The 24,715-nt window shown below is 34.9% G+C and overlaps 1 long non-coding RNA gene across 1 annotated transcript; it reads right to left on the bottom strand.

Annotated features, from left to right (window-relative positions):
- Nucleotides 1–1,941: 1,941 nt before the first annotated feature.
- LOC111930048 (uncharacterized) lies at nucleotides 1,942–23,387 on the bottom strand. Its single transcript, XR_002865011.2, has 4 exons — nucleotides 23,309–23,387; nucleotides 8,579–8,658; nucleotides 5,046–7,687; nucleotides 1,942–2,057 (listed from the first exon to the last, which is right to left on the bottom strand). It is a non-coding gene; the product is annotated as an uncharacterized LOC111930048 (long non-coding RNA).
- Nucleotides 23,388–24,715: the final 1,328 nt, after the last annotated feature.

The following is a 24,715-nucleotide window of genomic DNA, read 5'->3' as shown; positions in this document are numbered from 1 at the left end:
AATGTGGCAAAAATTTCTCATGCTACCACAACAATATTGATTTAGGCACAAAGACTAAATATCAGATAGAATGGATAAAGAGATTAAAAGAAAGAATACTCATGTGTTTCTGGATATCTATAAGTTGTTTTGTAGTCTGTGGGGTAGAAAAAGGCTTGTTTATTGAGTGCATGTAAGAGGAATAAAGCTTTCTTCCAGCATAAGTAGCAGTAGCCTTGCATCTGAACCTGGCAGCATATTTCAGGCTTGACCAAGATGACCAAAGGGATATTCCAAACCAAATGACATCATGCTCAGTATATAAAGTGTGGTGAAGAAGCAAGAGAGGATGCTTTGCATTTTGTCTTCCCAAACCTACCTGTCCTTTAGGACTATTGTCCATGCCATCATTTATATTTAGGGTTTTTAGGGACATAGAATGCATAAAGACAGAGGTATATGGTGGTTTAGTAGTATCCTTGAGGTGGTGACCCAAACTCTGTCAGGTCACCTGGTTAGTTGCATCTAACTGGATCATGTCTTTCATTCTTTACTCTGTTTCCTGACTTCCTTTGTGCTTGTGGTTTTTCTGGAAACTGTTTACAGTTTCATCTATATGTTTGTCTGAGAATTTTAGAGAGAGACAATCTGAGAAAATATGGAAAAACATAGAGAGTGTGTCTGAAATTAGATTAATTTGCATATAGCTGCTACCTAAATGAAAAAAATTAATACCCATTTTCTCTTATCAACAGCAAAGAATGAAATTTTCTTAATTTTTGCCTTGTAACATTCTTTTTCATGGTCAGAAGTAAGATTTATCCAAACTTGACTTGAAGTATCCATAAGTCCTTTTTAAATTTTGTTCAATGTAAATTTATATGGATATTATTTGTTAAATATTATGTTGTAGATAGCCACAGTGAACCGAGTGAAATTCTCTCTCCTATTGCTCTACAGCATTTTGTCAACATTTCTACAGTACAACTGATTTTTTCACCATAATGCAAGAAATTTTCTTAATAGTATTATATATATGTAGCATATATATATATATATATATATAGTTTTATTATATGTATTTCTATAGTATAGTTGAATAAGATAGAATTCCATGCTAACATCAACTATACTGGATGCATAATAAACCTTCAGTACTTTGAATAGTTTCAACTAGCAATTAATTTCTATAGGTCTGCAGATAGTGCAAGTAGGAGAAGTTTATATATTTTTGGACTGATCAATGTGATATAAACATATAAGAGGTAACATGTTCCCTTTGTATGTACAAAGCAAAAGAAGTGTTTCCTTTCCTGAAATACAATTTTCTAACACATTCATTTTTAGGCTATTATTTAGAAAATATATCAGTCTTTTAAAAGGCTGCTGCCATATTTTTTATTATTCATTGGTTTGGTGAATTGTCATTCCCTTCTGCTCTCTTCTCTTGCCCTTATTTAGAAGGCTATTTATTTATTTTTCCTGTTGGAATGTAGAGAGAATGAATTTACATAGTTCATCTTTAAGTGCAATAGCAGTCTTCCTCATGACTAGAAAAGAGCTTTTGTCAGCATATTTTGACTTTTAAAATTAATTTTAGATAATGTTTGAACAGCAGTAAAAGTTCTTGGACAGTTCTGATTTTGAAAAGGTGCATCCAATATTTAGGATGTTTTGGATTGCTCTTTTTTGCAATTGATGACATCCTTAGACTCTTGTGACAAGTTTTTATCATAGCCGTCAGACAAAAAAATGAAAATAATGAAAGGAAGCACTGGGGACAAACAAATCACCTTCCTCATAAATATTAAGTTTCTTTGGACAAAATAGGCAAAGAAATTTTAGGATGCCATTTTTCTGCTTTCTTCAAATGAGACAGAAATAAGAATTACAGTAAGACAAGAATCTCTACCAGCTTAGTTTTAGAAAAAATATTTATTCATATCTTGTTGATTGGTCTTGCAAATTAAGGTTGCTATGCAAATTAAGGTTGGCTATGTAATGCAAAACCTTTTTTTCCAAAGGTGACCAGCGTACTCTATTTGGATAGATATTCTGATTCATTTCAATCTCTTGCGCTGCAAAAAGAAAAAGACTTGGAAGAAAGATAAAGAATAAAGTCTGGTCGATGGGTTGTTATCTTAACTTTCCAGTACTTGTATGGTACTATAATATTGAATTTTTTTTTTTTTTTTTTGCTTCCTTTAACAACATCTCTTTTTATTATGCAGGTAATTTGCTTATTAGTATAACAATATTCTCCAAATATTATAATCCATTTGAAAACACTCCACAAAAAAGTGACTCCCAAGGTGCACTTCATCCCTCTTCAGATAAATTATTTCATTGACAGTTTTTTTCTCATGTTTCCCCGCTTGATTTTCAGCATTTAGTATAAATAAATAGCCTTAGCATGTTCTCAGGAGTTAAGCAATCAAAAATGTTTTCCTTTTATCATCTTAGCAGCATATGCTGCCTTTAGGCCACCAAAAAATGGAGTGTCAAACAAGGGTATTAGAGATTTCCTTACTACAGGAGAATTCAAGCACCCCCAGAGTGAGGCCTACTTAGAGCCAAGACTGAGAACTGGGTTCAGAAATGACAAAGGTGGGGAGGGAACATTTCCATAATATGTGCACTATCAAAATCCTACCTTCTAGACAGCCTCTGAATGTCCATATATCTACAACAAAATTATAACAAACCTTTGGTGTGTTCTAATATACAGAAGTGGTTCCTGCAGGTCTAGGCTGGCAAGAATTTGAGCTATACAAATATAATATGATGTATGGACTATGTTCCTAATCATCATTTTGTCACTGTGAACGTGACAACAAGTGAATGTTCTTTACTGACATTGAGCACTCTCTTTTTGCCAAGAATATTTGGAGAGGACAAATACCTTTGGAATTCTCGTATTTTTATACTTGGGCCTGCCACATCCTAAATAACTGCTTGTGAGTTTTGAGAACAGTGTGCATGCCTTTTCATAAATCACAGGGAGCATTAAAACTTTAGGCTGTCACCTTAGAAACTCTCCGATGGGTTTTTAATCAGGGTAATTGCCGGCACACAGAACCCATCAGAAGAACTATGGCACCAAAGTGCTTTAAAGCAGACAGAGTGGAAAACTGTCAGTCAGGAACTTGGCTGTAAAGACTTCTAAACCAATACACTTATTCAGATGGGCAGGACTTGATCCACCAAAAAGCAAAGTTGCACCAAATGTAATCATTAAACATTTCCCAGCAAAAAAATCCCAAACAAACAGACCAGAGAGTATGTGATAGCCACTTTGAGTAGTGTTGCATCTGAGCTGCTTGCATCTTTAGTCCCATTAAAAGGTTAAAAGATTAGTTGTACTATTTCCCCTGTTACATGATAAATTGGGAAATGGAAAAATCAAGAGATTACTGATACTTTTTCCCATTTAAACCACTTGTTTGACCTTCCTAGTACAGAAATAGCAGCTTTTCCCCCAGCAGCACAGATTCAGAAGTGGATTAGAGACAAAGCAGCAGAGTTAAGAACTCAAAGCATCAAAATAGAGCATTTATCAGCTAAACATCCCTGTGACCTTGCTCCTCAAAGAATGCAAGTCTATTTGTTACATGTCTCAGATATGAACACAGAATGTATATTTTACTCAAAATCAACAGTGTGACCTGTGAAAAACAATTTCTGTTACCAGGGACCAAAAGTCAGAGGTTTTTTGGTTTTTTTTCTAGTGAAATATTAAGCTAAAATTCACATGTCAGGATTAACATAGGAGTGTGATTCTGTGTCTCAGCAGCCACCAGATCGGTAGGAAAGTTTTCTCTGATAAGCAGCTGTCTCAAGAGATGAACAAGGTTGGAACAGCAGAGCATCTGCAGATACATTTCTATCAGAGAATTGATACACAGCTAGAAATCAGGATAAAGGGATATTATTAATATCATAAACAATTTAATTTTCTTCCTGAATACCTGCACTGCTGATGGGAGCATGAAAAAGATTGCTTTTGTGAAGCACAAATAATCCAACTTTTCCAATTATTTAAAGTGTACATAATTCCTGCTGCTTTTTTTGAATTTTTCTTCCCTGGAAGGTAGCAACATGCTTTTAGAACTACATCTGCTGTACTGTTTTTTTTGCCTCTGACAGTGGTAATCTCTTAGGTTTCCACCAACAGCCAAATCCAAAGGCACAGGAATGTAACAGCTATCTGTTTTCAATGACAGGTACTTTGTAAAGTGCAGAGAACATTTAACATCTAGGTTAGGAGCCTTGCCAAATAACTTTACTACATTTCTGAATGTAAGTACTTCTCCCTCTCATGGAGTCTTAGTTTATTGAGAGAAGGAGAATCAGGGAGAGAAATCAATGCATGAACATAAAGGAAGAGTCTCCCTATTCAGGATTCCACTCAGCAGGAGATGAACATTTTGTAATGATATCTATTATCATATATAAGTTGTAAGCTGTCTGTGTAAAGGACAGATTTTTTGAGTGTTTGTGCAGCATTAATGAAAATTAATAAAAAAAAATAACAAATGTGGAAGAGCTAAGAGCTTCAAAATGAATAGAGGATTGCCTGAACTAAAACTTAATGTACATCCCTTATTTTTAGAAAGCTTCCTTAATAAGATTTTATTTGAGAAGGTATCAGTGTGTGTACTTGATCTTATTTGTTTCATATCATATGATATCTGTATGTCAGCACAGAATCCCCTGGCATGGATCAATGTTTCTTTATATTCTAAACTGCTTGAGAACACACACAAAGACCTCACTCAACTGCCTGATGTAAATGCTACTGCTAATGTTGTGGTACCTGCATAGCTGGAGGCAGAGTTTGACAGTAATAGCCTGGATGATAAACATTAATGTTTTCACTCTGATTTGTGCTGCTGAATGTGTTGAGATCTTCTGGGATCTGTATTATATCATAAGAGTCTATTCTGTGTAAGAGGCATACACGTTGCCTGGTGACATGATTCTGGCTTTAGCAACTTGCCAGTAATACCAATATGAACAGGAATCCAAAACAGATGAGTAGAGGTTAGCAGAGTAAAACCACTGACCTTCACATTATGCCTGAGGGAGCTGTTCAAGTGATGCGATTAGACCCTTGGGTATGAAGAGAAGAATTAGAGAAATTCATTCCATGTCTCCATTATACTCAAAAGTTTTGCAGTTGTTTTATGGTAGCGTTTTTCTCTTCAATCATTTATGAGATGACATCAGTGAATAAGATGGGTCAAAAGCATTTACAATACCAGTAAAATAGAAAAGCCTCCTTTTTCACCTGCATTTGGGCACTGCGTAGCGGTATCTAATTCGTCCAATTTCCAATGCTTGAGCTAAATAGCACAATTTAAACGTAAGATTCCTCCGGTGGAATCTGGGATTTTTTGAACCAGAAATTTCCATAACTCAAGGGTAATAAAATACATTCTTCAGAACTATCCAAGCTAAAATAGCACCCTTGTCACAGATATTCTCCAAAAACATAAGTGAACTCACAGAGGCAAGTACTGTTTTCCAGCTCTTCTCTGTAGTTAGAACAGGTTCATGGCTTAGGTAAGGCATCTGTGAAAGTATGAATTAACACTTTCAGCATGATTAGCCCTGTTTGGTAAGCAGGGAAAAAAGCAAGCTTCTTTTCACTACATGCCTCTCATCAAATGCCTTTTAGCAGAAGAATTGGTTTTTTGGCAGGCTTGCTCCATTTTCTTGTCTGTGCCAGCTGGCTCTAGTACCCATGTGGATTAGAGAGTATGAACAGCCAGTACTTCCATACTTCCTTTTCTAGATCTGTCCCTGGAAAGTCACCAGGGTGATTTTATTCCACTAAAAGTCCAATATATACTGCAAAAGAATGTAGGAGAAAAGCATATGATGAGCAAGTGCATAACTCGAGCTTTGAATGCCTGTTCAAGAAACCTGCGGGTGTTGGTCTAAGTCACACAGTCTACTTAGCACCTGGTGATGAGCAAACCTCTGTAACTGGCAGCTCTTCAGCTACCTCTATAGGTGGTCAATGGCAGAACAATAATCCTGCTCCTAGCATAAAGGCAACAGTACTTTTGATGATTATTCCAGGCATAAAGAGGTTTCTGTCCCATTGCACGGATCAGTTTGATTAGTGTGTTTTTTTATTAGCTGTTTTTAATAAGAAGGTTGATAGGGAAATTCAAAATTGCTTTACCCTTGATTATGTATATTCTATCTTAGGCTATAAACATTCAGTACTTTCCCTGACTAGGAATGCATTTGTCCTTCCCTTTTTCCTGTCTTTGCAATACAAATCTTTCATTATAAGACATTGGACTATTCCAATTATAGAACATTGTAGGAATTTACCAGCCTCCTGGCAATTTAGCAAGTAAATTATTGATTCAAAGACACTTTAAGCCTGTTAAAGAAAAGCTTAAAATTTGCCGATTTATTGTCTTTATGTGGTTAAAATTTCAAGTCCACATAATCAAAGTCTTCCAACAATCTCAGCACATGGCAAGACTCACAATGCATCCCATGAAAGTCAATATACTCTATAAATTGCCTAGAGCATCTCAGACAAACACACAGTTCTTACAGCTTGTAGTAACTGGGCTCTAAAATGGGAAACTTCCTCTTGCACAGGTGAAAAATCATGGATATCTCAGTATATGACCAAACTATTCAGTAAGCTTCATCATTTAGCACCTTGTACTTGTTAGAAGGCTGATGTTGTATGATAACATCTGAATAAGAATTATATATGTATACATGTGCATAAGGAAAGACTTTATTTGGGGAGCCAAAACCTCTATTTTAGTTATGCCTGGTTGGTAGCTCTGACCAAAGACCTTACAGTAGCAGACCCCTTGACTATATTTTACTGAACGTGACAGCCACATATTTCTTATCCTCCTGCCAAGATTTTCTTGTGGTGTGGAGTTGTCAGTCACCCCATGATAGGAGTGCAGGAAGGTAAGCAAGAACTTTTTATAAAAATGACAATGTTCTTAATATACATGCTTGGAAAACACCATGTCTCACTCCTATATGTCCAAGTGGCTCTATAAATGTAGGATGTTTCAGATAGACTAGAGAAATTGTAATGTTTAGTATTCCATAGTTAACCTTCCTGATATTAAGACAAATCCCTTCATTGTTATTGCTCTGTCTAGTGTTTATTTCCTGAAATTTTTTCCCCATTAGGAATAGATTGGAAATACAGAACAAGAACCATAGCCAAGGAGAGAAACTAAAGAACAATTTCATTTTCTACAGTGTGCTCAAACAGGAAGATCCTTATTGTGGTCTCTTGAAACCATCAACTTTTCTCTTTCTTTTTGCTACTTCACCTTTCCCTTCTCCCCTCTCACATTTCTATCCCTCATGGGAGGAAAAAACCCTCAGTTGTTTCTCCAAAATGATTGCAATCTCTGTGTCATCTCAGATAAGTTACTAGCAGCAGGTGAGAAGTGTTGTAAAATGACTTGCCTGTGTTTTGTAAAATAAAATTTGTCAGTGAAGTATGTGCTTAGAGTCTACTCTGGGGATTTTCTTTTTCTCACCTGTTCTGTTTCCACTCTCAGTCTCTCACACTTGTAGAAAACAAGTACTTACCAAAGGCGCTTCAGGACTCCTACTCTTGTCTCCCAAAATGTTAGCAGGAAGAGAGAATATTCTTGGGCAAGAACTCTGGCCTTGCTCTTTGTTTTCCCCCTCTGTGCCCCTGATAGTTGGAGATAAAAATAGACCAAAACAAAAAGGCTGACTAAACGCTCTTCCATGGTTCAGTCGTATGAAGAATTTTCTCAGCATCTCCAGTAACAGCAATTTCAACTCTTTGGCAGGGCATTTTGGAGACTGTTTTCTTCTTCACTGCTTTATGAATTTTGGCTTACTGAGCAAATGAAAGTAAACATCCCAGGATATCCAAGGTATCTCTGTCCTACGCTCTAATGGTTCAAAAAACTGTCAACTAAGTCTTCTGATTTCATTCAGGACTTCTAAATGAAGTAGATAAAATGAGCTGGGTAGGCCAAACGTTCCCTTCTCCCATTAAAAATGAATGTTTACAAGCATCGAAGATTGCTATCCTTACTTTAGCAACATGTAGATGTGATAGAGGAGGAGACAGAATGATTTGACTGAGCACTGTAATACAGTAATACAAAGTACAATGTACAATATACAAAATACAAAGTCAGGATAAACTGTCATGAAGCTCAGTGCTTACTCTAGTTTAGATTTGTAAGAAAGAAACAGGAAAAATATATACAAACTTTGTTAGAAGCTTCCTAGAAACTTTGAGATATTTATTGGGTATTTGGGAAGTTGATATTTTGTACTCCTGATTTGGTTTTAATAATCTATTATTTTAGGTATCTAATTTTCTTCTTACTTTTCAACTGTCATTACTTTTGTATAGAGAGTTTTACCCCAATTGTTGTTTCTTATTCCTTTATTTTTTCAAAAAAACAGTAGTAAACCTGAAATATAAATTGGGAGAATAACATCCTTCAGTTATTCATATTGAGATTTATATTCTATAAACAAGCATGTTTGTATTTTTCTGTACTACACCTTACATACCCTAGACTTCTGATTTTTGTAGTTGTACCTTTAAGGACTTTGTATGCTGGGAAGCATGGCAGTTTTTTTCCAGAGTGCACAATAACGTTCCAGAGGTATTCAAAGCATCTGTTTGAAAGAAAAGAAACATAAATAGAGGAGGAAACTTTATATTCCTCTTGTTGGAGTGGTTGGCAAAATACTTTTCTTCAATAAACCCCACAATATTATGTGTGGATATCTTAAATATTCCTGTATTGTCTTAACATCTTAAAATATATAATCACACATTCTGCATTAGGTCTCCTGTACCTGTGTTTTCATTTACAAATGGTGTTCAGACTTCATAAAGCCATGAGTGAGAATGAGAATAGTTGCCGTTTGATTACAGGAAGAGAGGCTAACATGAAGTCTATCCAAGACACAGGTTTAGATATGAGCTTCCATACAAATAGTACTGAAAGTTCTGAAATATTTTTTTCTTGCTGTCACCTTGGAGACAGTTTGTACCTAATGAAAATATATTGCAGGTCCTAACGTAGTAATCACTATGAGAGAAATTGCACATTTTTAATCCTTTAAAGATGTCTTTTAAATATTATCTATCCTCTATGAATATTTGATGCTCATTAAATATTCCCTGAAAAAGTAAAAATAACACACTTGTCAAAAGATTTTGGCAGCAGTAATATAACCAGAATGGTTTTAACTTCTAGAATTAGTAATACATTCTCTTTCTGCAGGCCCATCTCACTCTCAAAAATTAGAAAGATAAATTCCCAAAGATGGAGGACAAACAGTCTGGAAAAGGTCAGAGGGAGCAGAAGTAAAGCTACAAGGGAGGAACCATGGGATGTATTTCTGTCTGTTTTCTTCTATAAGAAAAATATGTTGTGAAACATCATTTTGAGAAAATGTATTCTGTATTCCAAAGAGCTTAACTGCCTAGATAAATCAACCCCTCTCTCCAGACTGCAGAATATTAGAAAGACGAGATAAAAGAACATAACAGAGTGGTCAAAATCAAGGGTATACTATTAATTCCATTCTCTTCCCTTTCCCTCATCCCACTGTAGATCTGTGTGCGTAGGTCTGTGCATGCGTGCTCATGCACACATAGGCACTTCACTTAGCCTGACTAGTTTAGTTTAGTTACAGAAAGTGAAGCTTTCCTAACAAAATCCTCTGTTTAACAACTGTGGTGTAAATCTGATTAGTACATATTTTCAGGCTTATAAACCTTATGTCTCAGCAATTTTTGCGGCCTGAAACTTCACAGGATAACATTCATCCAAGAAAGGTTTTTATTTTGTCATTATAAAAGACGTTATTTCAAAAAGGTTCCCATTTTAATTTATCTAAATCTGTTTATTATTTGGTGTAAGGCTGATGTGACCTCTGTTCATGCCTCTAATGATAACAAAAGCAGTAGTTTTTCTATAGTCTGTTCAGTGACTGATATTTTTTTTATTGAATTATTCATCTGCCCCCTACTTTTAAAATTGCTTTCTCATGATAGATTTTCATTCCAAGCAGAGTAGCACTGTTGCGAATTTCTTAGGTGTTCTATCAGTTAAAGATGTTCCCTGTTTACAGTCTTGAAGAAGCTGTAACAGGCTTTAATACTCACAGTCATTACTGTGCATCCTGAGTATGCAAATGCAGTAAAACTGTTATTCCTCTCTTAACATTTCCTTCAGGGTCTGTACTGTGAGTTAACACTTGGTTATATTAGTGAAGCCAGGGAAATGATATGTTTAACACTGCAGCTCAGGAAATGTATAGTTAAGTGTCAGTTATTAGCTTGGCCATAAACCTCCTTTGCAACATCAAAAAATGGCATTTATCACCTTAGGAGAAGGCTAATTAAGCTAGAGGACTTTGTTTAAATTCCCAAATAGCTTGCAGTGCATGAAGGTCCCTTGTGCATAATCCATTCTGATTCAAAATGCTACAGCAAAACAAGAGCAAGACAGAGACTGAACTAGAGGAGCAAAGGGGCCATGGATTAAAGGCACATACATTATTCAAACATTTCTCTGGCTTCAGTGGAGAATTGAATTAAAAGTTTTTGAGCTTTCATTATTTGGATATGAAACTAAGTTCTTCCTTCCTGGAGAGGCAAGAGTGTCTTATCAAAATGTTGGCCAGCCTTTATAAGTGAGGTATATAGGTATTGGAGTTAAGTGAATACCAGCATGAGCTTATTCTCCTTATAATTTTATACACAAACAAGCTGGGACCATTCTTTTTTCTTTTCTTTTTTTTCTTTATTTTTCTTTTTTCTTTTTTCTTTTTCTTTTTTCTTTTTATTTTTTATTTTTCTTTTTATTTTTTCTTTTTCTTTTTTCTTTTTCTTTTTTTAATCTGTTTTTTTTCTGAAGGAACCTTTTCATTCATGTTTCTGAAAATCGTATCCCTGTTCCGTAGGTATGTATCTATATGAGTAGTAATGGCTACAGTAAGTGTAGTCATTGTGATGTGATGCCAGAATTGCAGCTGCAGTGAGCAGTACAAAGACTTACTTGTGGATCTGGAAAAGAAAGTGGCAGTCCCAGAGTGGGCACAGGATTCCTATAGCAGTAAGAGGAATCAGAACCCATTCTGGGCCTGGTACCCAGAATGGACAAATGGTACCACAGATTTTACAGAAAGTAATTGTATATAGAGAGATAACTGGATATTAAAAATCTTGTTGACAATGCTATACATTATAATAGCTTTACTAAAAAAGGCAAGCTAACTCTTTTACATGAAGTAGATCAGCAGATTTTTAAAGGAGTTATGGAAATAATTCAGTTTCTGACAAGATGTGGGAAGAATTTGAGCTACCACCTATTTGAAGGGTTTTGAAAGATTTCTATATACAATCATGATTTGAGAAAATGCAGATTTATTTATAATGGCAAGAAGCAAATAATTCATAAGATCCTATTCTGAAAGCAAAATAATTACTTCAGTTGGGAAGGATAAAAGTACATACTGATGTGTATATATACATGCATGTGTATAAGTGTTGAAGACTTGCCTGCTTCAGATTCTTCCAGCTTGTAAACTACTTTGTTCATTAACAGATTATGCACTAAAGCCAGAGTGGTTTTGCTGTCTTGCAGCTGAATTGGTCAGCCCTCTATATAAGTGTTATTCTGTGTGGAATTTGACCTTTTTTTGGTTTACCTGTTGAGGAGAATCCTAGCTTTGCATCTGCTCATGTCTTTGCCCTTTATCCATGGAGTTATGTGTACTTTCATCTTTCTTTAGAAAAAAATTAATTAGTTTATTCTCACACGGTAATGTCTATTGATTTGTTTCCTTATGTTTTGATTGTGCTAAGACAAATATCTTCTCTGCTTGACTGCTACTTACATGTAAACTTAACTACCAATTACTTTTCATATATTCCCTTCCTTTGTTCATAATAGTGATTGAGAACAAAACCTGTCTTCTTTAAAAATGTATAACTATTTAGTTGGCTTTAGATTGGAGTCATTTGGATGAAAGTTCACGAATTCTTTGTTTAAAAAAAGAATTCTGTTGTCTTTAAAGGAATTTCAAGATATTCTTTGCATTAGGGTCTTACGGTAAATGAGCCCACTGGAATAGTGGCTCAGATAGTTTTCAGTGCTTACAAGAAAAGAAGGTGAATAACATTTAATGCACATTCAGAAACGTGCAGTGTCTTAGACTAGGTTAGGAATAAAAATGTTTGGATTGTTGATGCTTCAAGGCAATGTGTAAGTATTTCTGTTAATACAGTGATTCAACTATAATGAACATTCTGTAGGATCACAGAGTAAGAGGGAAAAGGAAAAACAGGCAGAAATTTCCAGCTCTTTGAGAAAAAAAGGCTATCTGGAGATAAGAGAAATTAGAAGAAAAAAGTAAAGGAAAAGGATAGAAATGAACTCTAAAGTTCAGTAAGTCAGTGGAGTTTCCCCTATGTTGAAATTACTTTCAAATGCTTTCAAATTCAAGTCTAGGTTGGGAATCCTTTCATTACTGTTCCCTCTACCCTCCTATTACAGCTATCTTTCTTCCCTGTGAGAAAGATAAAGTTTCTTAAGAGGAGCTGGAACTGTGGCTGAAGATGAGTGCCTTTCTGATATCTTTTGAGATGAGAGCAGCACTTCACTACACTTTGTTATGAGTTGTAAAAGAGTAACTTCTGGTGGTGAGATCTACAGTAGCTAGCAATTTAGTGTGGTGGAAGTAAGGCAAACAGACAAAAAAAAAAAAGGTGTTGAAGCCCCTACAACATTACAGGCAGCTTAGGATTCTTACTTGGGACTAGATCTATTCTTTTCACTCGATCAGTCATCCTCACTACGCAAAAGGGTCTGTCCCTGGAAAGGGTTTGAAAATATGGTGCACACTTCAATCAGAGAATCTTGTTTAACTCTCTCCCAAAAGAATCTACTTAACATGTATTAGAATTTCTCTGCGAAGAGACCAACACAAGAAAAATTGGGTTGAGAGTTTTATTTCAACCACTACACCAAAACACATTCTGTTCTGTCTCTGAATATCAAAGTTATGACTTTTTGTTGAAGGAATAACTGATAAAAGGGTCTGATAATGGCAAACAAATCTTACACAAATATTTCTCGTTTTGATAATGTTTTCCAGCTTTTGTGTAGTTACTGATATAGGAGAAAATGAATTGCCAGCTGGTTGACGAAATCCTCTTCATAACCTTCTCTGAATTAACATGTTAAAGAAATCCACTCCAAGTTTTAGTTTTCTGCAGAAAACTAAGAACATTACTAGGTTCTGTTTGGATGCCCATACCACATAGGCAGGATCAATAATGGGGATAATTCTTTTAATACTGAGCCATAAAATATTAACTCAAAAAGCAATTTTGTTGGGATAGATTTGCAAATCCTTTCACTGTTGTCTCTTCTGAAGAATTATATTCTATTTTAGTTCACCTGCAATTTAACACATAAGTTCTATAAGTAAATGAGCTGTAACATGCCTTCTTTCCCATTATGTGTGTCCAGAGACATTACTGCTATCGAAAAGCTTCTCTCTGCTGGGTATTACCCCTACCATAAGGGAAAATAAGTGAATTTTGTTTGGTCACACTAGCTTCTTTGAGAAAAGTGGTTTTTATTGTTAGTTTTTTGGGTTTTTTTTTTTTATTTGGATTGGAAATAAAACATTTGCCTTCAATTCTTCATAATAGTCCATAATATAGCAAATATAGACAGCACCAAAGACACAATAATGCTTTTCCAAAATGAAAAAATCTATCTCAAATTGCTTCCCAAGGCTTTGAGGAGAAAATATGTAGCCAGTTGGAGCCAGTTAATAGCTACCTATTAAGACATTTCTATTTGTCCTTCAACCACTTCTTGTTGGTAATACTTAAGATTCTCTGACTGAATAAAAAAATTACATTAGCAAATTGAGCTGATGGCTTGTTATAAGCTCATGTTGGTCTATCATGGTTCTAGAATAGAAGAATTAATCAGATGGGTATTAAGTTTATTAATCAGAATGCTACAGATTTCCTAAATACTTCTGAAAAATACTTAAAAAAAGTTCATTTCACTTCTTGCAAAGCTTAAAACTTCTCTACTGAAAATGAGTTTACTTCAAAATGCCACATAAGGAAGTGGATGAATACAAAGAAAGATGCTGCAAATGGTGCAGGATGGCACCACTGCACTCCCTGGTGATATTACACTGCTGGCATTCTCTTCTCTCACCACAGGACAGGAGAGGGGAAGGCACAACTGTATTATCTTAGCTGTTGTGATATATTAAGCCTGACATGCTGCCAAACCCCATGTGTTTTAATAAGTTTCTCCCACTGATCCCCAATGGCACTCAGATGGGTTCATTGGTAGATTGTGGCAGACATTTAAATGTTTGAGCTGGGCAATTTGAGATGAACTGTCATGATTCATTATCCCTATTGAGGGAACAGTGCCAGGAAGTATCTGGCTGATGACTTGAGAGACACCTAGTAAGCAGAATAAAACCCCAACTCACTCAGCAAATCCTGCAGCATTGCTGAAGGGTCTAAACCCAATGACCAATACAACACACTGCCACTTTTAATAAGACAGGAATTAAAAGCTGTTGTTATTAGGGGCTTAAACTCAAAGGTTGGCAAACAATATGCTCCCAAATCACAGTCTATCACCAACTGACAACTACTGCCTGCCCCTTGCCTGCTGGGTGTATCTGGGTGTGTGTAAATGCAGATTGGACGACAATAAATTACCGGTTACAAGAATAAACAGCTCCTGATTTCTTTTAAAATGTAGATTTTTTTAAACGTCCCTGCCTCCTTTTAAGGATCTGATTGTTGACAGCAGTACAGAGCTGAGCCATTTTGCAGTACTAAGTAAAAACTTTTGACTAAAAGGGTCAAGGTGACAAAGAGAAGAATGACTGTTTCTGAATCCAGCCTATATTCTGTCTTCTTATGTATTCTAAGTGGAGTTCAATTGTTTTGCCTTCTATTTTTTCTCAGGTAATACACAGAATCTTCAGTGCAGTGATAATAAATCCTTACACAAATTTTTAGAGGTTTTACTGTCCAGAATGCTATCATAGATTGTTGTAGCTCTATTTTTAAAAAAAACCTGAACTAACCCCCAAAAGTTCTTTGATAGAACAAGAAGAATGCTAAAATTCTGGGGAAAAGGAATTATATTAGATTTATAGCCTAATATAAAGAGAAACAGATACACACATCTACCCTACTGAAATATGATTTTTCTTTATGAAGGAATGTCTTTTAAGATATAGTGATGATTTTCCAACATTGCTGGAAAATCAAAGGTCTCAGGTTTCTTCACCTGCCATTGTAGTTTCAAATATGTTTACATATTTTTTTCTGTGAAAAAATGGATGAACCATTTTTACTGAAGTTCTTCTAAAGGTCTGTAATTAACTGCTTTGGCACTGAGATTGAATCTACTAGATAAAGGTTAAGTCTTATAGGTTTACAGTTCCAGATTTGTAGGACTACTATGGTCTCTACACTGCTGCTTAGGCTTGCCAGGCATTGTGGATTGCTGTCAGACGTTTTCAAAGTCTATAAAATAAATTGTGTTTCTTCAAAAAGTATTTTCTTAAATCTCTTATCTGCCATTTGTCCTCTCATCTGTACGCATTTATTAAAGATGTGTCAGCATGAATGGTTTAGAGATGTGATTATTTAGCCTTTTTTGGTGGAAGAAAAAACAGATAAAAATACCTGAGGAGCAAATCCAACTCAGCATTCTTTCATATTTGTATGAATACCTACATTGTTAGAGAAAATGAATTTTGTGACCTTTCCTACTACTATCCTTTGTTGTGCAGCATTCAGTATGAGTGGTGGTTTTTGCTTTGAAGGCACACTCAGTAAGTCACCATTAGGGTACCCAGCTGCCTGGGAGCCATGGTGCAGAAAAACAGAGGACAATGACAGTCAGGAATGAAATGCCTTTGCAAAGTTACTGTGGACAAAGGTATAATTATGTTGTATTATGATTCCTTCATGCATCTCCTAGTCTACAAGTGCAAATGCACCCATTTGTCTGGATAATGCTTTGGTTTGAAAAACTCCTTAAGGAATTGTCTTGTCTCTCTCATTTCTTTTTGTGGCACAGTGATTTGATGTGTTTATAGACAGTATGATTTGGCTAAATTAAAATCTATAGCCAAAATAAAGCTCATTGGGACTTGAATTTGTATTTAATATCTTTCAGTGTAGCAAAAAGAAGAAGGAGGGTTTAATTAAGGCTCAGTGATGATGTGTGTGTTAAAAAAATGCAGTATAGAAATAGTTCAAATTTTTATATTGTAAAAATATATACAATATGACAAAATGCAAACTAGATAAATACGTGGATAAATACTTGAAGTTTTAAATGGGGGTTTTTAAAATAAGTTTATATGTTCAAATATTGTCAATTCATCATTAAATTGTTTGTTTGTGTTTCTTGCAAGAAATGAGACATGCATTAAGACCCATTTTTTAGGAACTATTCTTAATACTGATTTTTTGAATATCAACACAGTCTAAAGAACAGATGATTACTTTTTATCTGGGGAAAAAAACAAAAAGCAAAGTGTATACCAAAGGTAATATGTTTCAAAGTAAAACCATAAATAGAAAAAGCTTGAGTCTGAGATGTGCTGCTTTTTGATGTAATGAATACAACAGCAGATGAGATGCAAGGTGTTGCATTAAAATGTGCATTTGATGAAACTGGTTATTTGCTTTTTAGTATCTTCTCTGTGGGTGCCAAACCTTATATATGTTATCAATTGTGATACAAACAGTAAGAAAATAGAAAGGACAGAAAGACTTTAACTCATTCTCAAGAATCATGGGAAATTTTAGGTTAAATTTGCATGTGTTTAGGTTCTTCTGTACCTGTGATTAGATGCAACATTAATTTATTGCATGTGTGTGAAAATTTGACATATCCCAGAAAAAAAAAAAAATCAATAAAGTAAATTTATTAATTAATCCTGTTCCTTTCCTGCAGTCAAGAATGTGAAGCAGATTTCAGCTCAATCATCAATTTAAATCAGCTCAAATCAGAAAGAATCAGAAAGATGCCCCTGGATGATTGCTTTAGGGCAAGATTTGATAGTTTTGAAACCTATTCCTAAGAAAAATATGTTTGACTTTCAGACCACACTAGGGAAACTAAAACTGATTGTTACCCACTTTAGCATTGTCAGATAAAAGATTGGGGAGAGAAATAGCTTATAAAATCAAGTAATCCTATATATAACCTGCAGAGATCCTTTTAGACTGTGGTACTTCCTAAGTAGCTACTTAGGAAAAAAGCTTGTAGTGATTCTGGGTTTTGTAGAGAGAATCCATTGTTTAGGACTGTCAGTTCAGAAGCACAAGAAACCATATTAAGAATTTACAGTTATAGCTGTAGGCAGAAGCTGAAATGCTCCCTTTTGGGATAACTACACTCTTAGAAAAGCATTTAAACAGAAAAAAATTAGAATCTGTTCCTCATCTCTAGGAGGGGTTAGTGAATGTGATTGGGTTGATGTAGTCTGGTTTTAGATACATTGTGACTAGGTCAAGTTTTACCATGTGTATTGTGCAGAAAATAAAGAGCACTGTTCGGGATCAGACTGGATAAGAATGTTCAAGAGAAAAAAAAAGAATGTTTTTTATTGTTCCCTATTGCTCCCTAAATTAATGGAGTACAAATTGGAGTTCTGACAAGATGAAGAACTTCCTCTTTTAGTCTCTTTCACTTGCATGTATGAAATATGAATTCATGCATATCCACGAAGAGACTAGCTGTGGGGATTTTAGTCAAATGAACTTAAGAGCATCCATCCATCCATCCATCCATCCATCCATCCATCCATCCATCCATCCATCCATCCTCCACCCAAAATCTGCAACCTCCTCTATTTTTTCTGTAGTCAGTTTCATATTCATATTCATGCCTGTTTCATATACACAGTCATTTGGACTGGGCACCACTCCTCCAATCTGAGGGTCTTGTTAAGTTATACAGAAGTGGCTGGTACAGGAAATACATCATAGATTATAAAAGAAGGCAGGAATTTACATCAACAAACACAACAAGATGTTTGCAAGTAAGTAAAATATGTCTTGCATCTTTTTCTCAGTCTTTTTTCTCTCTCACTTTCTGATCACCATTTTTGTGAGTAGAGGAGAAAGTTGTCTCTAAACAGCCAACTAATTCAGTTTTGATTTGCATGTAAACTTTTCTGATTTAATTTAAATCAATAGTTGCTTACCAGAGGGCTGATTAAGCATTACAAAATTGATTTGCAAAGCAAAATTATGTTTGACATAAAATGAAGGTTTCTGACTGTCAGTTATTTTGTGGGATGTCCTACCTAGCCAAAAAAATGTTTAATCAAGATTCTTTACCACGGCTGATTCCCTCTGTCAGAGGATTTAAGTCATACATCCTGACTATGCAATAGTATAGCTTTGGGCTGAAAGATGTAAATGTGTTTAATAAAATCAATTCAAATCCTTTTTGTAGGCCTCAGGATTACTAAAAGCAAGACAAATCCTCCTCTTAAATGACATCTTAAGATCTCAAGCTCTCTGTTACAATATTATGATTAGTATATAAAATTCCATTTCATTCAATAATGAGTAGCTAATGTAGGTTTTTGCCATGATTAGATGCACACAGAAGTACTCAAAGCTGTCATTGTTTTCTTGCTCCTTTGCTTGTAACATTAGCAAGGTTGTTTCTTTATATGCAGCAACAATTATTTGTGGTTTTAGAGCACAAATATCTGTTTCTTGTTGTTGTTAATGAAACTCCAGGTGACCACAAGGTGCTGCAGAGTGACAGCTGTAAAATCCTTGATTTGTTTGTATGCAAAATAGTTTGTATGCAGAAATAGGACACTTAGTGAAAACAGTCTTTTTTCTGATACTTGATGCTAAATACTGAAACCAGTATTTTTAAAAGATACTAGATCTAGACATAAGTCTTTCATCTACTATGTCAAGAAATAAAAAGATGGGATATTTAAAAATAGATTACTGTAATTTTGAAGACCCACTAATAGATATTTCAGTTATGTTTCAAATAAATCTTTTTCTTTTAAATCAAGTGTTAAACAGAAGTGAAAAAAAAAAAATTACCTTAGATGCCCTCTGTGTGAAAAGTGCTCAAGTTTTAAACTGGTGTGAAATAAATATATCAAAATGTTTATCCATTGGCAACATTTAGTTATCAAAATAACAGTTAAGATTGTGAATCACTATGTGTTGTGTAAGAATGTATTTAGCCCATATAGCAAAATTATATACTAATAAAAAAATTAGGAATCTATTCCTAGTTTTTCTCACTCGAGGCCTTATTAATAAAAAATTCCCCATCATATTGCACAAATTTTAAAAAGAATCTCTGTAATTACTGTTTTCTGATGTAACAGAAAGAGTTGCCAAAACACTTTCTAGGTTTTAATAGAAACAACCACAAAGTCTTTGATAAAGTCTGAAGAAGGTGTTTTCAAAGTCAGAAGATACCTACTCCAGTTGCCACACTGTGCCTTTTGCTATTTTGTTAACGCTATGCTCAATCTTTTGTGGCAGAAGAATTGAATGGCCAATTGGATTGCTTAAATGCTACCTAATGGTGTTTCTGTGCTTACAGCATAAACAGTGATGTTATTACTCACACCTAATAGTATCTATGTCAAGAGCTGCACTGTAAAACTGAAGAAGCAATATAAAATCCTGTCTTGTACCACCTTGCCACTTCCAGGTCATCCTAAACTCTCATTCAGTCTTCCTTTCTTAAGCCAATGAAGAATACTAGATACCTGCATGCTCAGAAATTAATCTGCCTCCCTCTCAGGGGCTACTGTCTCTGAGAGAAGCTCTGTAGTTCTCAAGGTTTGACAATTTCCACAAATTTCAAATCAGGGAGGATCAAGGGCTACCATGGTAATTTTTTTTTCTTATATTTGTGTTTCTATTTGCAAGCACACTGAGTGAAATTCTCTCTCTCATTCAACATCTATATACTGAGAATTATGTTTAAATACAAAAATGTTATTTAATGTTAGCCAGAGTGGAAAAAAGAAAAAATATAAAGATAACCCATTATTGCCTTGAGATCAGGGATATTCTTTTAGCTATGCCACAAGACTCACACAGACACGACTAGTTTTTATAATCCCCTTGGGCAATGCTGAAACTATAAACATGATGGGAATGAAATCTCACCATGTGTATCTTATGGCCCCAAAGAGAGTAACTAGAATTGGTGCTGACACAGCATTTGGCTTTTCTTAAAGGTTTAGCATACTACACAAATCCCTGTGGCTTTTGGATCATTAGAAGAGGCTGTGGTGAGAGGCTGTCCCAAAATACATGGGGCTAGTGGGGTGTCTGCTGGTGCCATAAAAAAGCTTGCAAACTGAGGTGCTTTGCTCTGTTTGGATAGAGCAAATAGCCCTAGAAAAATACAGGTGTATGCATATATCTAACTCTTGCTCAGGCAGTAAAGGCAGAGCATGGAACAATAAAATGTATATTAAAGTGATATTAAAAGTGTATCAAAATAATAGAAAATATTAATAGTTAATGACATTATTAACCAGTTAAATTAATCAATTGATTACTAATTTAATATTAAATTATTATTAATATATACTAATGCATATTAATATATAAAGATATATTAATGCATGACAATGTGAGGTAGTGATTGTTTGATAGATATGTGTGTGTACATATATCTATTTGTGTACATACACATATGTATGTATCTGTGTAAATATTGCTTAAATTTTATGAGATCCGTTTACATTGACACACATTGTGAGTCCCATAGAGAACTTCACTTTCCTCCCTGCTAACTGATGTAAGAATGGAAAAATGTCACTGCAATGAAAAGGTACTGAGGGATTCAACCAAATCAAGAGTATGAAAGACAGACCCTGAAATATAGATGTAGTCATATATTAGAACTTCTCTCTTATTCTTTATATTTAAAATTTCTAGTATAAGAAATACTTTGTTACAAAAGAAAGGTATTCCATGAATAGAATAATTTTCAGAAAACATAGATTAAAAAATATTAAACTCATTATAAGAATTATTTTCAGACAGTTCATTTCTACTTGAAAATATTTCCACTGAACAATTCTGACTGGATTTTCTTTCCTGTTCAGATGTACACTACATGAGGAATTGCTTTTTCTCATCAGTGACGTTTGTCTACCTGCTAGGAAATCTAATTCATTTGAGAAATGCTCAGCAAAATTTGTCACTCAAACATTGTAATTACAAGGAAAGCAATTTATACACTAACAGACATAGACTTCGAAAAGTTTGCCACATTCAATACTGGCATTTCTTACCTTTCTGCTTTCCTATATGAGGATTTCTTTATTTCAACCTTTCCTGTGAAAAATGTCTCCTATTTTTGACATTTCTCATTTCTTTCAGTTTCTTTGTTTACGTGCTATTTTATCTTTGCTATGAAATTTTGTTACTTGGGTTGCTTGAGCATTCAAGTAATAAGACTCCCACTGTTTTTTTCCTAATGACTTCTACAATTCATGGGTTTAGGCAATATCAACCATGTCTCAGTTAAATATAAAAGTGAATTCTTACTTGTCTCTGCTCCCTTTGTTTAATAATAAAAGTCTAAATTCAATGCAGCCCTAAATCATGAGTTCAGGTTTGGTTCCTAATCAGTTTCCTTGCCATCCATACCAGAAAATTCCTGTCAGATTGAATTATCATTAGATTGAAGGTCAGCTGGAGTCATTACTTTATGTTTATATTATCATGTGTGCTGCTTAGGGTAACTTAGTCTCCAGCAGTTCCTCAGGCTTCAGTACATCCCACTTGACTCAATTTGTGTCTCTTGATAGCTGTGAAATATTCTTAAGGATTGGTAATTAAAGTTTGTTTCTAAATTACTGATAATATTCTATATAAACAAAAGATATGATAATTCAGAGAATGAGTGTACAATTGTGTACCTAATTCAAATGCTCTAAGATATAGCTAAGAAGAATTCAACAAAGTGTTTATGAAAACTGCCGAGCACATATGTAATTTTCTATTGAACATGCACAATGACCCCATTCACATGTACAACTCTATCTATTTTTCAAAAAAAAGGTATGCAGCATTATTAATATTTGGAACCATACAAAAAATGCCTGAAAACAGTGCTTGTGGAGATCTGAGGTACCTTCCCTCTTTCCTGCAAAGGTTTCCCTACTGAGATCCTATATGTGATCAGTGTCTCTGGAGGTAAAAAGTGTCTAGAAAGATAGATGGCCAACTGTGAATTTCCTGAAAATGAAGGAATCCATAAGGAAGTGTAGAGTATGCTACTTCCAGTACAGCACATACCAGCTCATATTGTAGTTGTCATGAACCAGAATGTAAAGGCTACAATGTAGGTACAGGCAAGGGTGAGAATTTCAGAGAAGAAATTCTTGTGTCACAGTATTGAAAGTATCTAAAGTGTCCTAACTTTCAGTTGAGACAGGCCATCTTTTAGAATCAGCCTCCTCTCTAATGGGTGTAGATATTCATTATGCACCTTGTCCATTCTGAGGATTGAATAGGGCTTGTTTAAAGTCTTATTTCTGTATAATTGCTGTCAATATTTATTAAACCTCATTGCAAAAACAGAGCAGAGCAGGGAAATCAGCCTCACTGGTGACAGCCTGAATTAAATAGAAAGAGGTAGTAGCCAGCTTTATGCTATATTTCTCATTGAAGACTAGGTTTTAATTTAAATGCTGCTGAACAATTTGGATGACCTCTAAAACAATGGCAAGATAGCTGCTGAAAAATGAGATATGTTCCACAATTCATATTTTTTATTATATTACCTTAATTTGAAGCTCATAGTTCAGCTTCTACCCCTTCCCTCTGAGAGCTCATGGAATCAGACTGTACTGATAAAAAGACAAAATGGCCATTAAAGAGAAGAACGAGATTTTTTTCTGGAAAGCATTTCTGCAGTCATTGTCTACTGCAGCCACAGTAGACAGGTTTATGCTTTTAGGAAGCAGTGCCCTGCCTCCAGAGCTCTTATCTCAGGACAATCACAAGAAGCAAAATTGATTTATGTGACTTTTTTTACCTTTTGCCTCTTCACACTTGCACTGAGGGCTTCTATCTTATCTTCCTCCTTTCTAAGACTATTCCCCTGAGCAAGTTTTATCTTAGATGATGCTTCTGTAAAAATGCTAGGGTGTACCATTTATGAAACAGCTGTTATTTCCTCAAGTTCTCTCAGCTCATGCTACTTCATCCTACCTCAATTGATTCACAATGACATATGGAGAGGGGCAGCTGTGGTCTTTAAAAATCCCTTCTTTTGAATCCAGTACTGGCTACAGTTTCAACTGTTTCTACTGTAACTTTTTAAACCACCCTAACTGTTTTCAACAGTTGTTCAAAATTTCATTGTGTTTCTATAGCTTCAAGTTTCCAATGATATTCAAATATTTTGTCTAGAAATATTTTAACAATTTTGGTCATTTTGCTTTAAAATTATATAGGTCTCATAGTAGCTCCTCTTTCGGAAAGCTCTTGAGTTCCTGAATCTTTTCAAGTGTCATTAATTGATAAACTTTTGCTAGAAATCTGGTAACAACAAATCCTCTGTGACAGCAAATATACTGCTGAAAATGTCCTGTTCTATCTCTCAAGAGTATGCTCTATTATGTCCATGAAATAGTAAATGTCAGTTGTATTTTTGGGGGAAACTGAGCTGAGAAGCCTTAGGAGACTTTTATCCAGCACACAAAATGAGTCTGTCCTAATTTTAGGTCTAGAAACAAACATGCATATCTTAGTTTTCTGAATTAAACCTTAGTTATAGTCCATCTGTTCTGAGAAGAGTGGCTTAGAAAGCCATGTCAGTGAGAACTTTTGAACTCAAGAGATAAATAGATGGTCATCAAGTCTCAGCTAAGATACAAATCCAGAGTTTTTATTGCAAATTTTGCTGCATAGGAAAAAGAGAAAATGCATGCATTTTGGGATCATAAGGGAAGTTTATAAATCTGGAGGCTAGAGAAGAACAGGTTTGATTTTCACATATTTTAGATGCACACTACAATCACAGGGAGACAACTGAAGTAGAATTGGATTAGGTGATTACAGAAAGCTATTAATCTATCTATCTATCTATCTATCTATCTATCTGTCTGTCTGTCTGTCTGTATGTTAAATTTATTTATTTATTAGGGATAAATATTTCAAAGACAAGGTTGGAATGAACTTCAGGATGTCATTCAGTTCACCCATTTTGAACAATGCAAAATACATAAAACTGCACTACACAATGAGCAGTCAAGTTTATTCTTAAAGGTAGTTAGCAGAGGAAATTTCACATCCTTTCTAATCTGTCTTGCAAGGTTTTCATCTACTGCTTCACTGGAATCAAAAATAAGGAAATAATGGGATTTTGAGAATGCAGGATGGGGATTCTTTCCATATCGCTATGTCAGTTAAATTTCATGCATAATCACTAAAGAAAGTTATCCTTCTTGTGGATTAATTAAATAACCCTTAAGGATGAAGTACCATGAGGGACAAGGTCATGGTGAAAACTGTAATTATTTCCTGGAGCTATTGATTTTATGCTAATGATTTTAAATGATGCATATAACTTGCATCTAATAATCTTACCTCAAATGGCAGCTGCTATTTTGGGCT

The sequence above is a fragment of the Cyanistes caeruleus genome, chromosome 6, assembly GCF_971803275.1.
Source record: "Cyanistes caeruleus chromosome 6, bCyaCae1.hap1.1, whole genome shotgun sequence".
NCBI classification, from domain to species: Eukaryota; Metazoa; Chordata; class Aves; order Passeriformes; family Paridae; genus Cyanistes; species Cyanistes caeruleus.
Note: the sequence above shows the minus strand (reverse complement) of the source record. Positions and strands in the feature narration are given on the sequence as shown.